The sequence below is a fragment of the Physeter macrocephalus genome, chromosome 19, assembly GCF_002837175.3.
Source record: "Physeter macrocephalus isolate SW-GA chromosome 19, ASM283717v5, whole genome shotgun sequence".
NCBI classification, from domain to species: domain Eukaryota; kingdom Metazoa; phylum Chordata; class Mammalia; order Artiodactyla; family Physeteridae; genus Physeter; species Physeter macrocephalus.
Window position 1 is genome coordinate 24,901,103 of NC_041232.1, and position 14,417 is coordinate 24,915,519.

Sequence of the window (14,417 nt, forward strand, 5' to 3'; positions counted from 1 at the left end):
TGGGTGAGTCGCGTGGGCACAGAAAGAAGACGCTGGTGATGGACGAGGTGGTGCTAAGCGTCCCCCACTCCAGCCTCCCTGGAGTCCACAGAGGATGCTTCGGGGTCAACTGGCTGCTGCTTCGCCAGGTCCCCAAGGGACATTGTGAGGTGCACCCCAGTCCAGCTGGACCTTCTCCCTGGGAAGGGGAGGTTCCTGAAATGGGGTATGGGTCCTCCTGTCCTGGACCCCTGAGGGCCTGGCCTGGACCGTGAGAGGCAATGGACCCTGAATCTCCCCTCCCTGACCGAGTGACCTGAGGGGAGTCTGCACCACGGAGACCTGACTGTCCAGGCAGAGCCCTGAGTTCTTTAAACAGGGCGGAGTGCGGTTGAGCCATGCTGGCCTGGAGGACTGGGCCATGGGGCCCAGGAGGAGCTGACCTCAGGAGAGCAGGCTCCTCGCGTGGTGTCAGGTGGGGACCTCCCTGAATGTGCTCCTGGGTCACCTGCTTGCCCTGCGTAAGGTCCAGGGGCCCAGGAACACACGCCCTCACAGAGGCGGCACCACAAGCTCCAGTCTTCCTTACAGAGAGACAAAGCGTCCTTTGATGACACCATCCATGTCAAACATTTGGTTCAGAGACTCAACTTGAAGGAGAGTCTGATGGGAAAGCACGTGCTGTATCAGGAAGCCCAGGAGAAACGAGTTCTATGATAAGTCAGTGCCACAGCACCTGCTCACAGGGACATGCCCTACATCTGCCCTGTAAGACACTCCGTGCTTCTGTCAGGAATGGCTGCAGAACCACAGGTCACCCCATGACTCACTGGGGCCTGGAGCTCCGACTTCTGTGGAAACAACAGCTGACATATGACGGGTCCAGATCCAGGGGCAGAGAACTTGTCTGAAGCCTTCTAGCACCCTCCTGGCTGCAGAGACGGGCAAACCATCATCTGAGCTGATCTGCCCCAGCCTGGGGGTCCTTGGACCCTCTCGGGGCCTCTCTGGAGGCCTGCGCCCCAGAAAGCTCAGGTGGTCCGGTCTGAAGTGCCTCCATCCTAGACCCAGAAGCCGGGGCTCCTGGAGATCACTGAGTGCTTGTCAGCGTTGACGTGAGGGTCACCTTGACACGGCTGCTTCTCTGTCTTCTCACCTTTCCGAAGAAAGGACCAGAACTTACTGACTCTCAGGCTGCAATTTCTCTCCTTATTTTAAATGAAAGAGTGATATACTACTTTGCTGGCATTCTTGAAATGCATAATTAGAAGTATAACTGGGTATTTACTTTCTAGATCATCATCCCAGATTTGGACACAAGTGTCTCTGTATCTGCGCTTCCTGGGCCCCTTTCAGGAGCTGCCTCTCAGGGACAGACTCAGGTGTCTACAGCATAAATGTTGACGCTCGTTCAGAAAGATGAAGTAGATGCCTGAGTGTGAAAGCACACTATTGCGTTCCTGGACTATATCGTGGAGACGATTTTATCTGACACCCAGGTGGACAATTGTTCCTAGAAGTGAAAGTCAAGTTAGAGGCCATTGTGCCTGTAAACCACCCATAAATAGAGAGATCTGACCTTCCGCAGTAGTCAGCATTGACTTCTGAGTGTGCAGATGTGGGGAATGCTCATTTTTAAATGTCTCAGCAGGACAAGAGTCAGACTAGCTCTGCATCCCAATGCTCCTTTCCGATGACAACTTCCCTGCATGGAATCTGTGTCTGGTGCACAGTGAGAAGAGGCGTCCCATGTCTGGCTGGTTAGATCTGCACGCGATTCTGGACACAGCATCTTGTCTACCCCACGATAAGCTTCACCAGGTGGTGTCAGAGATCATGGAAGCATGGAAGGGAAGGGCCGTTTGAAGGAATGGTGTGTTTGGACTTACACTGAGAAGGAGACAGTTGACACATGGATCTTATGAAATGCATTAAGTGGCTTGTCTTTGTGACCAATAATAAAAGCAATGACTGTTAAGCAGAGTCCAGCAGCACAAAAGCTACTTAAAATATCATCAAACATTCCTTGTGGGCTCTCCTGGCTGCTGTGGCATAAATGTTTTAAAAAGCAATTTGCATCTCCCTTCTATATGGAACTGCCTGTCGTCCTTTTGTTTTTAAATTTTAAGTTTGTATCATCCAGTTACTTATGGATCTCACGGACCTGAAATTCACTTATCTGAAATCATCTGAGTTCTCTTCCTAATCTTGTTGGGGATCACCTGTACCCAGCTGAACTCTCTCTCTCAAATTTAGTCTCATTCATCTTGAATTATGTAGTTATAAATGGAAATGGCTCTCAAGGATTGGAAACATCCTCTGGGACCACTCCTGGGACAGTGACTGCCCCCAAAGTCCACTCCTCTGCTTTGGGCTGTAACAATAGAGCTCCCAAGTTTTAGCAGGATGACAGTTCTTCCAGAATGGACTACAATTCCTAGCCTCCCTTGCAGCAAGGTACAGTCACATGACAAGTTGTAGCCCATGGGATGAGAGGAAATTATGGGTACTACTTCCGGTTTGCCCCTAAAGCCTGCCCTCCCTTCCTCTCCCTTCCCCCGGATGGAAGTGGATGCATGTGTGGCCATCTTGGATCACGAGGAGGATGAGGATCTGCCAGAGCTGGTGGAGTAACGACGTAGAGCTGAGGCCTCACAGGGTGGGGTCGGCACATTGCGGTCCACACGTCAGGCCACAGCTTATGCCTGGACTGTGGATAACAGAAATTCCCCGTTTTGTTTAAGCTGCTCTTATTCGGGACCCCTGTCCCTGCAGCAGAATTTGTCTCCTGGGGGATGAACCTGCTCACACGCCGAGCCACAGACTCCTCCGAGCCCAGATGGCCTCTCCCCCAGGGAAGCGGGTTGGTTTGTCCTCCGTGGAAAGAGGGAAGGTCGGGGGCATGATGGTCCCAGGGTGCTGCAGGAAGCTTGGTCTGGTGTTTGTGGTTCAAGTCCACTGACTCACAGAACGAGTCCTCCGCCTCTTTTCCATCTTCACTTCTTTCCTCGCAATGTAAAAGCATCAGATAATGTAGGACACTTACGGAGCACAGCCCGTGGGCCTGGCACTGTGCTAACGTGTCCCGTGAATGACCTCACTGATGCTCACAGCAGTCCTTCCATCCCCATCCTACAGATGTGGACACTGGGGCCCAGAGACCCCCAGGACAGCACAGAGCCCGTAAGGGGGCAGGGCATGAGGGCCGGTGGTCTGGCTCCAAAGCCCCCTTACTTTGTGCACAGGGAAATCCTGTCACTGTCCCCTGTAAATGCAGAGGGGGCTGGTACCTGGCCTCTGTTTATGGTGCGTTTCTTCCACAAAATAGGCCCTCAGCCCTCAGTTCCCAGACGGGACTTCCAGAGGGCTTCTCTTGATCATACCCATCGTACAGGGTGTGGGAAAGCAGCTCTAAGGGTCCGCCTGATGCCTGAGAGACTGTGACAGCCCCGCGGCCCTGGGGCGGCGTGGGGGGAGGCCGGCCCCGTGGCCCCAACGCGCTCGGACCCACCGTCTCCCACTGCTCAGGCACCTCCTTCTCTGCCACCTTCTCTTCACTCCCCCACACCCCACTCTGCGGCCCCTCCTCAGGGGAGCAAAAGAAGAGCTCCCTTAACCCACGGCTCCCAGCCAAGGAGTTAACGAGAACCCAGGACAGACGCCAAGGATGGATTAGAAGCCCCATCAGACTGATGGGAAATTCTGCCAACTGCAGAATCGCAGGGGCTGAGGGGACAAACCTCAACCCACGGGTGATGCCCTTGCTGTGTCCATGGCACCTACAGGCATTTCCTCCAGAGTAAGGGGGCAGGGGCCCCTGTAGGGTCTGCTAAGTGAGGGAGGACGTACCCCTGCTGCCCCAACAAACCTGCCCTCGGCCTCCGCTACCCTCTCTGGGGCTCTTCCTCGTCACTCAAGTTAATGGTCTTCCACTGGCAGTGACCCTGCAGCCTTTCAACAGCTGGAACCAGCAGCTGCTCCAGAGTCACGAAAGGGCAGTTACGCTCCTGTAGCTTCCACATGGGCTCTGTGTCCAGGAGGCCGGGAGGGGCTCTTGTCCAGGGAGCTGGGCTTCTGGGCGAGACACGCTCTGTCACAATGCCTGGTTGGGGATAAAAGCACATTAAGTGTGGATCTCAGTCTACCGTCTTAGATGTGCTAGAAAATAACATTTAGGGTTGCCTTTCCATAACTGAAGCTCATTTCTATTTGAGGCCCCCCTTGGTGTCTTTGGTGGAGATGTCATCTCAGCCCTTTCAGGCACCCGCCCCCTTTTCCCTGGTGCTCTAAGTTCTGCAAAGGAGAGGTGGGCAACTTTTTTTCTTATTTATATACAAGACCTTTTAAATACACTGATGTGTTTGGCAAATTTCCAGACATATGATTATGAGCCAAATCAGAACACGCAAGCCCCCTCCCCTGCATCCAGGGTGTCCTGGGGGATGGGCTGCAGCAGCAAAGGTGGCCGGGTCCTGCCCTGACCTCCGTGCTCCCGACAGTTCCGTGCTCGCCCCAGGATCTGTTACAAACACTCACTTTCTGCCCAGGCAGCCCAAGTCACCGTCTGAGATGCTGACTGGCGTGTGGGCCACGTGGCGCTGTGACCCTGTGGGAGGGGCACCTGGCCTCACTGGGATGTCATCACTCCCATGAGGCCCTCAGACGTCGGTCCTTGCAGGTCTCTGTGATTCCTCCTCCCCCGGGGCCTCTCCAGGATCTCTCTGCCCCTCCCACATGATCCCAGGAGACTGGGGGCCTCCAGCTGCTCCCACCCCCTCCGAGGAGGCCTGGGGACCCCATGACCAGACTCACGACTCTGTCTGGATGCTCCGCAAGGAGCTACTCCCCTGTTGCCCATAAAGGTGCCCACCGAGCTGGGGCCTGGGTCAGGGGGGCAACTCAGCCCCAGGTCGGGTGCTGGGTCACCCCAGAGCAGTCTCCAGGGCTGGTAATTCCACTATGGGAAGGTCCCCGATACCCCATTGGCAGGATAATACTGTGAAGAAATGACTGATGTTTTCTAGGATTGGGCTTCTCTTTTACCACCCTGCCACTCCAACCTGGTCATTGCCCTGGAGGCTTCTGTTCCAGAGGAAGTACTGTGGGAGAAACAGAGAACAAAGGAATAATATTATTTTTAAGGGGTTTTTCTCAAATACATTGTCCTGCTGTGACACAGAGAAACTTGGGAGAATATCTTGAGTCGGTTGCTTCCCAGCCCCAAATATGTAAAGATTATCTCTGGGTTGGAGAAGAGAAATAATCCAGAAGAAAGAGGAGAGGCACGAGAAGGGGCATTGCACCCATCACCTCCCTGAAGTCAGCTCTGAAATGGAGAGTGCCAGGCACCCCCGATAAATTTGGGGTCTGAACACAGAGGGAACTTGGGTTTGCTCCCTGCCTGGGATTCTGGGAGCAGTGACCTCACAGGAGCCCACAAGACCAGAGTGAGGTCAGGGTGAAGGGAGGTGGCTGGTGGGGCCTCAGGGCAGAGGGGACCCAAGGGAGACCCTTTGGGTTCTCACATCCTGGTATGTAGAGAAGAATGTGGTGCATCCAGGTCCCACAGAGGATGAAGTCCCACAGCAAAGGAAGGGACAGGGCACGAGGAGGGCTGTGCTGGGTCAGGGGGTGTGACACCAGGCACACTGAGCATTGTAGGAACAGACTCTGAATGAAGAAGTATAACTGAGCAGAAGACTATGGGGCCTTCCCAGGACAGACCCCCTCCCCCACCATGTCCTTCACCTGCCTCTTGTCTGTAGAAAAACGGACCCACCGTCTCCCACTGCTCAGGCACCTCCTTCTCTGCCACCTTCTCTTCACTCCCCCACACCCCACTCTGCGGCCCCTCCTCAGGGGAGCAAAAGAAGAGCTCCCTTAACCCACGGCTCCCAGCCAAGGAGTTAACGAGAACCCAGGACAGACGCCAAGGATGGATTAGAAGCCCCATCAGACTGATGGGAAATTCTGCCAACTGCAGAATCGCAGGGGCTGAGGGGACGAACCTCAACCCACGGGTGATGCCCTTGCTGTGTCCATGGCACCTACAGGCATTTCCTCCAGAGTAAGGGGGCAGGGGCCCCTGTAGGGTCTGCTAAGTGAGGGAGGACGTACCCCTGCTGCCCCAACAAACCTGCCCTCGGCCTCCGCTACCCTCTCTGGGGCTCTTCCTCGTCACTCAAGTTAATGGTCTTCCACTGGCAGTGACCCTGCAGCCTTTCAACAGCTGGAACCAGCAGCTGCTCCAGAGTCACGAAAGGGCAGTTACGCTCCTGTAGCTTCCACATGGGCTCTGTGTCCAGGAGGCCGGGAGGGGCTCTTGTCCAGGGAGCTGGGCTTCTGGGCGAGACACGCTCTGTCACAATGCCTGGTTGGGGATAAAAGCACATTAAGTGTGGATCTCAGTCTACCGTCTTAGGTGTGCTAGAAAATAACATTTAGGGTTGCCTTTCCGTAACTGAAGCTCATTTCTATTTGAGGCCCCCCTTGGTGTCTTTGGTGGAGATGTCATCTCAGCCTATTCAGGCACCCGCCCCCTTTTCCCTGGTGCTCTAAGTTCTGCAAAGGTGAGGTGGGCAACTTTTTTTCTTATTTATATACAAGACCTTTTAAATACACTGATGTGTTTGGCAAATTTCCAGACATATGATTATGAGCCAAATCAGAACACGCAAGCCCCCTCCCCTGCATCCAGGGTGTCCTGGGGGATGGGCTGCAGCAGCAAAGGTGGCCGGGTCCTGCCCTGACCTCCGTGCTCCCGACAGTTCCGTGCTCGCCCCAGGATCTGTTACAAACACTCACTTTCTGCCCAGGCAGCCCAAGTCACCGTCTGAGATGCTGACTGGCGTGTGGGCCACGTGGCGCTGTGACCCTGTGGGAGGGGCACCTGGCCTCACTGGGATGTCATCACTCCCATGAGGCCCTCAGACGTCGGTCCTTGCAGGTCTCTGTGATTCCTCCTCCCCCGGGGCCTCTCCAGGATCTCTCTGCCCCTCCCACATGATCCCAGGAGACTGGGGGCCTCCAGCTGCTCCCACCCCCTCCGAGGAGGCCTGGGGACCCCATGACCAGACTCACGACTCTGTCTGGATGCTCCGCAAGGAGCTACTCCCCTGTTGCCCATAAAGGTGCCCACCGAGCTGGGGCCTGGGTCAGGGGGGCAACTCAGCCCCAGGTCGGGTGCTGGGTCACCCCAGAGCAGTCTCCAGGGCTGGTAATTCCACTATGGGAAGGTCCCCGATACCCCATTGGCAGGATAATACTGTGAAGAAATGACTGATGTTTTCTAGGATTGGGCTTCTCTTTTACCACCCTGCCACTCCAACCTGGTCATTGCCCTGGAGGCTTCTGTTCCAGAGGAAGTACTGTGGGAGAAACAGAGAACAAAGGAATAATACTACTTTTTTAAGGGGTTTTTCTCAAATACATTGTCCCACTGGAATTCAGAGAGACTTGGAAGAATATCTTCAGAGTCAGTTGCTTCCCAGCCCAAATAGGTCAAGATTGTCTCTGGGGTGGAGAAGAGAAATAATCCAAAAGAAAGAGGAGAGGCACGAGAAGGGGTCTTGCACCCAACACCTCCCCGAAGTCAGCTCTGAAATGGAAAGTGCCAGGCACCCCCGATAAATTTGGGGTCTGAACACAGAGGGGACTTGGGTTTGCTCCCTGCCTGGGATTCTGGAAGCAGTGACCTCACAGGAGCCCACACGACCAGAGGGAGGGCAGGGAGAGAGGAGGTGGCTGGTGGGGCCTCAGGGCAGAGGGGACCCAGGGGAGACCCATACATCTTGGTATGTGGAGAAGAATGAGGGCACCCAGGTCTAATAGAAGACAAAGTCCTACAGCAAAGGAAGGGACGGGGCACGAAGAGAGCTGTGCTGGGTCAGGGGGTGAGACACCAGAGAGCTGTGCTGGGTCAGGGAGTGTGACACAAGGGCAGCTGTGCTGGCTCAGGGGGTGTGACACAAGGGCAGCTGCGCTGGCTCAGGGAGTGTGACACAAGGGCAGCTGCGCTGGCTCAGGGGGTGTCACAGCATCAGACACACTGAACATTGTAGGACCAGACCCTGAACGGGCGTGGGCATGGTCCGAAGATGTCAGCAAGGGTGGTGACGGCTGAAAGCCCCCCGCAAGTGACCCCGCTTGAGGCACCTAAAAGGGGAGGGAGAATGCTCCCCAACTGTCTCAGAAAAACCCCACCGCCCTGCATTGACACTATTCACCTGCAACTGAGTCGTTGTTTTCTGTCATTAGGCACAGAGAGGGCTCTAGAGAGAACCTATATTTAGTCATTAAAGAATCCAGTTATTTTACACACTTGAGTTGATGGCTTAGAAATCTGTGCCATTTGAGTGTGCTTTGGGAGAAAGGGTTATGTGCAGCGTAACAAATGTGAACTTTGCTTTAGAGCCCAGGAGGAACAAAACCAATTTTGGTTTCTTAACCAGGAAGTAGGGTTTGCCCAGGGCTGAGGAGGCTGTTCTGGGTCTGACACCATCTTGAATCTGGAGGGCGGGTTCAGGGGAGACCTTCAGCCACCTCAGGGCGGGCAAAGGCGCTACTCACCCAGGTCCCGGGAGTAGCTGAGCTGGGAGGAGATGGGAGAAGCAGAGGAGAGATGGAGGAAAGAGGAGCAAGAGAGAAAAGGAGGGAGAGAGACAGCTGGGCTGGGAGGAGGGGCGTTGGGTTGGGGAGACACAGGTGAGGTCCCGACGCTTTCCTCGGCCTCCTGACTTGGGAGCAGCTGCCTCCCTACCATGTGGGAGCAGGGAGGACACTTCAGATTGGAGGAGGAGAAGCCGGCAGAGCTTCTCCATCAGACTCATGAAAGGTGTTGTCCTCCGTGGGTTCCTGCATGCCCTCAGGGGAGTTTCATCGTCACCCACGATGTCCCTGGCGCTGCTGATAAATGGCGGTCGAGGATGGCGCGGTCCCTGCCCTCTTAGGGAACAGACAGCGAACAATAAAATGAGAAGAAGGCCAAGACGCTTTTAGAGAGTGATAGCTGCTACAACAGGAAAAGGACAGTGGTGAGGCAGAGAATAAGGTGGGCACCGCTTCCCTGGGGTCAGAGGAGGTCTCCGTGGACTGACTCTGGGGCTGAGAATGGAAGCAGAGAAGGAGCCAGCCATGTCAGTGCATCAGGAGGAACGTTCTAGACAGAGGGGAGAGCGAATGCAAAGTTCCGTGAGGTAAAGTGTGGAGACCTTGACAAACTGAGGGGACTCGCGGGCCACGAAACCATGTGACCACTGAGCACGTCTGTGTCCCCTCTGCCCCGCCCCCGACGGCTCAGAGCCGAGCTGGGGGCCGCGGGCGTCAGCGCGGCAGCGGCGCACCTGCCCCAGGACCATCTTTGCAGCTGGCGGCTTGTTGCTGCTCTTCCACTGTGGGGTCAGATATTTACAGCACTTGAATGAACAGCGGGCAAAGTCCTTCATTCCTTACACTGCTGAGGACCGCATGGGAACATCACCTGGAGATTGAAACGTGCGTGGACCCCCGACTTATGGGCAGAGTCATCAGACCTTGGAGGAAGAGATGCTGGTGCTTTGCCTGGGGTCCCCTCGACCACCTCAGAGAGCCCCCGGCCTGTGTGCTCCCTCCAGGTGTCTCACACCCAACTGCACGCCCGTCCAGGTACCGGCGGCTGGGCATCCTGGCCAGTACTGTGGCGGGCTGGGGGGCTCCTGGGGGTTCTCGGCAAGGAGATGGGGAGCTGGTTGTGAGAGAGATGGGAGAAGAGCAGGCATGGCGGGGGGGCAGGTGGGGATGGAGTGTGCTCGCAGGAGCGAATAATCCCACGTGAGGCCATCAATACAATCTCTCACCACGAGTCTCGCACTGGGCCACGAACGCCTTCATCCACTCCGGCTGTTTCCACTGGTCCCTCCCAGAGAGGAGCTCGGAGCCCTGCGAACACGTGAAAGTCTGCGTCTGGGTGGACTGAACTCAAGCGCTCCATGGAAATTTCCATTTATCCTGTCTCTGAGGACATTTTTTGAAGCCTTTCCAGCCGCTGAGCCAGAGAGATTGGTCAGGACCAAGTGCGGAGAGCACCCGGCCCAGGTGAGAAAGGGGCCCGTCGGGCAGGTGAGCCGCAGCTCTGAGCTGGGAGGTGGGGCTCCAGGGTCACACCTGCTGCTCAGCTTTTACCTGAGAGGAGAGACAGCCGGAGGGGTGGTGGTCTCCTCAGCCCAGGTCAGGTGCGGTTTATTTGAATTTGGGGAAATGATATGCACGGTGACCGGGATTGTGTCTCACTGCCTGCAATGCTCTGGCGTTGGAAAGGCTCGTCCCCGAATCACTGCCTTTCTCCCGGGGTACGTGAGGATGTGACTGTAAAATGCTTGCGTTGAGGAGAAACCAAGTCCCAAGGTATTATAAGAACTCAAGGTGGGGAAGATGTGGCTTCCCAAAGCAAAAGCGAGGTTCGTGTTCGAAGCAGAGGGAACGAACGACACCCAAAACAGCACGCGCGCGATACGGGCCGCTCGTGTCCACCGCGATCGCCGCGCCTTCCACTTGACCACGGCCGGAGGTTGACACAGGTCTGTGAGCACACGTGAACCCGCCCCCTGGGGTCCCCGGCGACGGCCCCTTAGAAAGCAGCTCTGAACTCTGGTCCCGCCCGGCCGGGCGTGGCCTGTGCTGTGGGACGTGTCACGCGGAGGTGTCCCCACGCTGGGCGGTCCCTTTGTTAAGCCACAGAAGAGGAAGTAGGACACCAGCGCGCCTGCAGGTGTCCTGGGGATACGAGGAGTGAAAGACGGAAACCATCAGCGTCAGGTCGGGAATTAATTTTGACACGTCACCACCCACCGTTAGGAGGCCCCCTTAGAGCTGAACAGGAATCAAAGGGTGACCTGCCAGGAGGGGAATAAAAACCCTAATGACAAAGTGGAGGATGCGCAGGGTCTCGCCGCGTCAACACGAGCTGTAACTTACATCTGCAGTTGGCGGGGGCGGGGGCGTGGGGGGTGGGGTCTGGGTCCAGGGAGGCACGGACAGCCGTTTGGGGAGCGCCTCCGGGCTGGTTTTTCCCAAGTCGTGACAGCTGTTTCATGAACTATGCAGCATGAAGAGGTCGGCAGCAGCCATATAAAACGTGTTTCCATTTCTGTTGTCAACAAGCTTTTGATACGCAATGTAGTTTCTTCTCCCAGCACAAAAACAATTGCTGCTTGGAATGGATTTTTTTTTTAACATCTTTATTGCGGTATAACTGCTTTACAATGGTGTGTTAGTTTCTGCTTTAGAACAAAGTGACTCAGTTATACACATACATATGTTCCCATATCTCTTGATTTTTGTTCCTTGGAACTGAGCTGTCATCTCCTGGCAGCATTTGGGATCAAAATATCTACAGTCACCAGTTTCACGGTTTGACTGCATCTCCACGAAGACAGGTAGGTTGCACCGTTTCAGTACCGGCTTCTTCAGTCCTCGCATCACAAACTGTGATCCTGCGTTCGTGACTCGTGGCAGCAATGCCCGAGCTGGCAGGAGCTGAGGCCACCCTTGCAAAAGCTTTCCACCGTCTGATATACTGTAGGGGGTTAAGGTTGCATCCCGCGTCAGTTACGGCTTTTTTGTATGGCTTCAAATCAACCTCAGAAACTACTTACTGTGCGCTTATATAACAGATTAGAAACGCCTCATTTTATCTTCTGGAGTTCCTGCATCAGGGCCTGGAAGAAATTTATCCAGAGTAGTTTGCTCATTATTTTTTCTTTACAGTCAAAATACACATCCAGTTTTCTTGCCTTTATACGTCCTAAGACAGCAGTGGCAACATTTTATGGAGATCAATAAGGGTTTTTTCCCCTCCGAAGAGTTCTGGCAAAGAACCAAAAGCTGACGTTAGCGGAGCAGCGTTGTCAGAAAGCATCCTTACGGTCCCTTCATCTTCCCCGTCTGGTTCCCACGGTGCTTCTAAGTCATCCGATCTCATCTTTCTGTGCTCTGTAAGATTCCAGTTCTTGCTGAGCTGATCCTGAAACCTCTGGGGATGGACTTCCTTTACGTTTCTGCCGAAATTTATCAACTGGAGTTAAATCATAAGACTTCTTGTTTTTTCTCTAGACCAAACCAGCACCAGCCGGGGAATTTTTCACTCCCAAAGATTCCTCCAGATTAAATCTATGTATGTGGAAATCTAGTACATCATGCACCTAGGACTGGTATGTCCAAATACGGTGTAAAGGAGTTCCCAAATCTATGTTTCTGTCAACAGGACTGAAGAAGCCTCTGGAAGCTGAAGTGGCCAGCTCCCCAGTGCGTCGCTTGTAGACAGACTGCTTCTGGCATCTCTTAGATGTTCCTGAAGTTTCTTATCTGGTTTCATTGCTACCATTTCTGTTGCAGTTCCTGCTGAATATCTGGTTATAGGAACAGTACCCAGTGTAACAGAAAAGCAGAAGAGGCTGTCGACATTCCGGTCCATAACAGTTTCCATTTCCACGACTGTGATATCTGGACTGTTAACGGCACAATATGAAACATTTCCTTATTTTGATTGCATCATTCAAGCATATCATTTTCCAAAGTAATAAAATCCGAGATACTGATCAGAAACTTTGGCTACTTGTGTAACTTCAGAGCTGCTACTTCTGCCTTTGCAATATTTTCCAGTTTACTCCTTGAAAGAGCAGAAATAGAATTTAAATAAGATGATTCATAGGGTTGCTTTCAAAGATCTAGAGTACTGGTTTATTATAAAAGGATACAAACTGAGGAACAGCCAGGTGGAAGAGATGCGTAAGGTAAGGTATGGGGAAGGGGCACAGAGCTTCCACCGCTTCCCCAGGTGCACGTCTCCCCAAATCCCCAGGTGTCCACCAACCCAGAAGCTCCCACCCAACTTTACTACTTTCTCCTGCTCAGAACTCATCTCCCTGGGCCAGGCCCCCCAACCCTCCCCTGGCGCCGCGTCCCTCCCGCCCTGCAGAGACCTGGGCCTCCTCCCCTCCACCTGCCTCCCCTCCGCGGGCTTATCAGCAGTGCCTGAGAAACGTCCATCCACACTGAGCACGTTATTTCTCTGCCGCACTCACCCCTTAGCTACAGGCTACACTTCGTTCTCCGCTCACAGAGAACCTTCCAGGGAAACGCGTGCCGCAGGAGAAGGGTCTCACGTAGCATCTAAAGGGTTTCTCCTTCTGGTGTTCCTGCGCTGTGGTCACCCCACCCACCCAGGTGGGCGGCGTCCAGGGGCTCAGGGGAGCATCGCAAGCGGTGCCCCGCCCACGTGTCCATCCTCCTCCTAATAGACCCCCGCCCCCCACCGTGTTTAGGAACAAACCCCATGGGGCATACTAAGAATTACTTGTTATTTATCTGAAATTAAAATGTAACTGGCATCCTGTACTTTATTTGCTAAATGTGACCACTCTACCTGGAATGACTTGGCTATGTCCCTGTGATGTCCCCCTGAAGTGTCATCTGTGCGCTTAGACATGCACCTTGGACGCTGACCTGTGTGTGTAGGGGGCACCCCTTTAAAGAAGAGGTCTCTGTAACAAGAACTATCGCTCCCCAGCCGAGGGTCTCCTACCAGCCCGGGGTCTCTGGTTGGCAGGTGTGCGGGACCCTGTGGTCTGTGGGGAGAGCAGGTGGCACGGGGGTCACGCTGTCCTCTGTCTTCGAGCACACACCTGGGGAGATGCTGACATGGGTCCACGAGGGACACGTAAGAGGATGTTCTCTGAGTGTGTGTGTGGTGGCCGGGAGTTGGAGGCTACCTGGGAAAGTGGAGGGAAAACGTGGTGGGTGCCCGCCTCGGAGCAGGATGCAGCCCGAAAAACGATGGAGTCACTGTGCACTTAGCAACACGAGCATCTGGTCAAAACATAATTCTTTGTAAAAATAAAAATTGTCATAAACAGAATGAAATATATAACACAATGCCATCAGTGTATATTTACATATATGCCCACAAAACAGCAGTGGACATTTTGCAAGACCACATTAAAGAAAAAAGATAATCATTAAACACAGATCAAGGAATTTCTAAAAATAAATCTTACGACAAAGTCTCAATAAACATACTCAAATAAATAAGGTAAAAATTCAATAAAAATAAAAAAGATACTAGTAAACACAGTTTTATGATTTCATAAAAGCAGGAGAGGAATGGACTGAGGGGAATAAAAATAATAATGAAAGCAGATGGAATCCACGTGCAGCCCAGTGACATGTGATGTGCGTGGTGTGATCAGTTCACCACATTTGTCTTGAGGTCCGATAAAGAAGATAGAGATGCAAGCAGTGAAAGAGGGGCTGTGAGACCCATGGAGGCTCCTCCAAGGTGGACGTCCCCTTGTCCGTCCCTGTCCCCAGTAAAGGACATCCGGGCCCTGCCCCTCCACCAGTCATTGTGAATCGGGGAGCCCAGCTGTTTTCATATTCGCCCAAGGCAGACATTTTTTAAACAC

General features: G+C 53.8%; 1 pseudogene; it reads right to left on the reverse strand.

Moving 5' to 3' along the window:
• Positions 1–3,863: 3,863 nt before the first annotated feature.
• LOC102995950 (sec1 family domain-containing protein 1-like) lies at positions 3,864–12,657 on the reverse strand (annotated as a pseudogene).
• Positions 12,658–14,417: the final 1,760 nt, after the last annotated feature.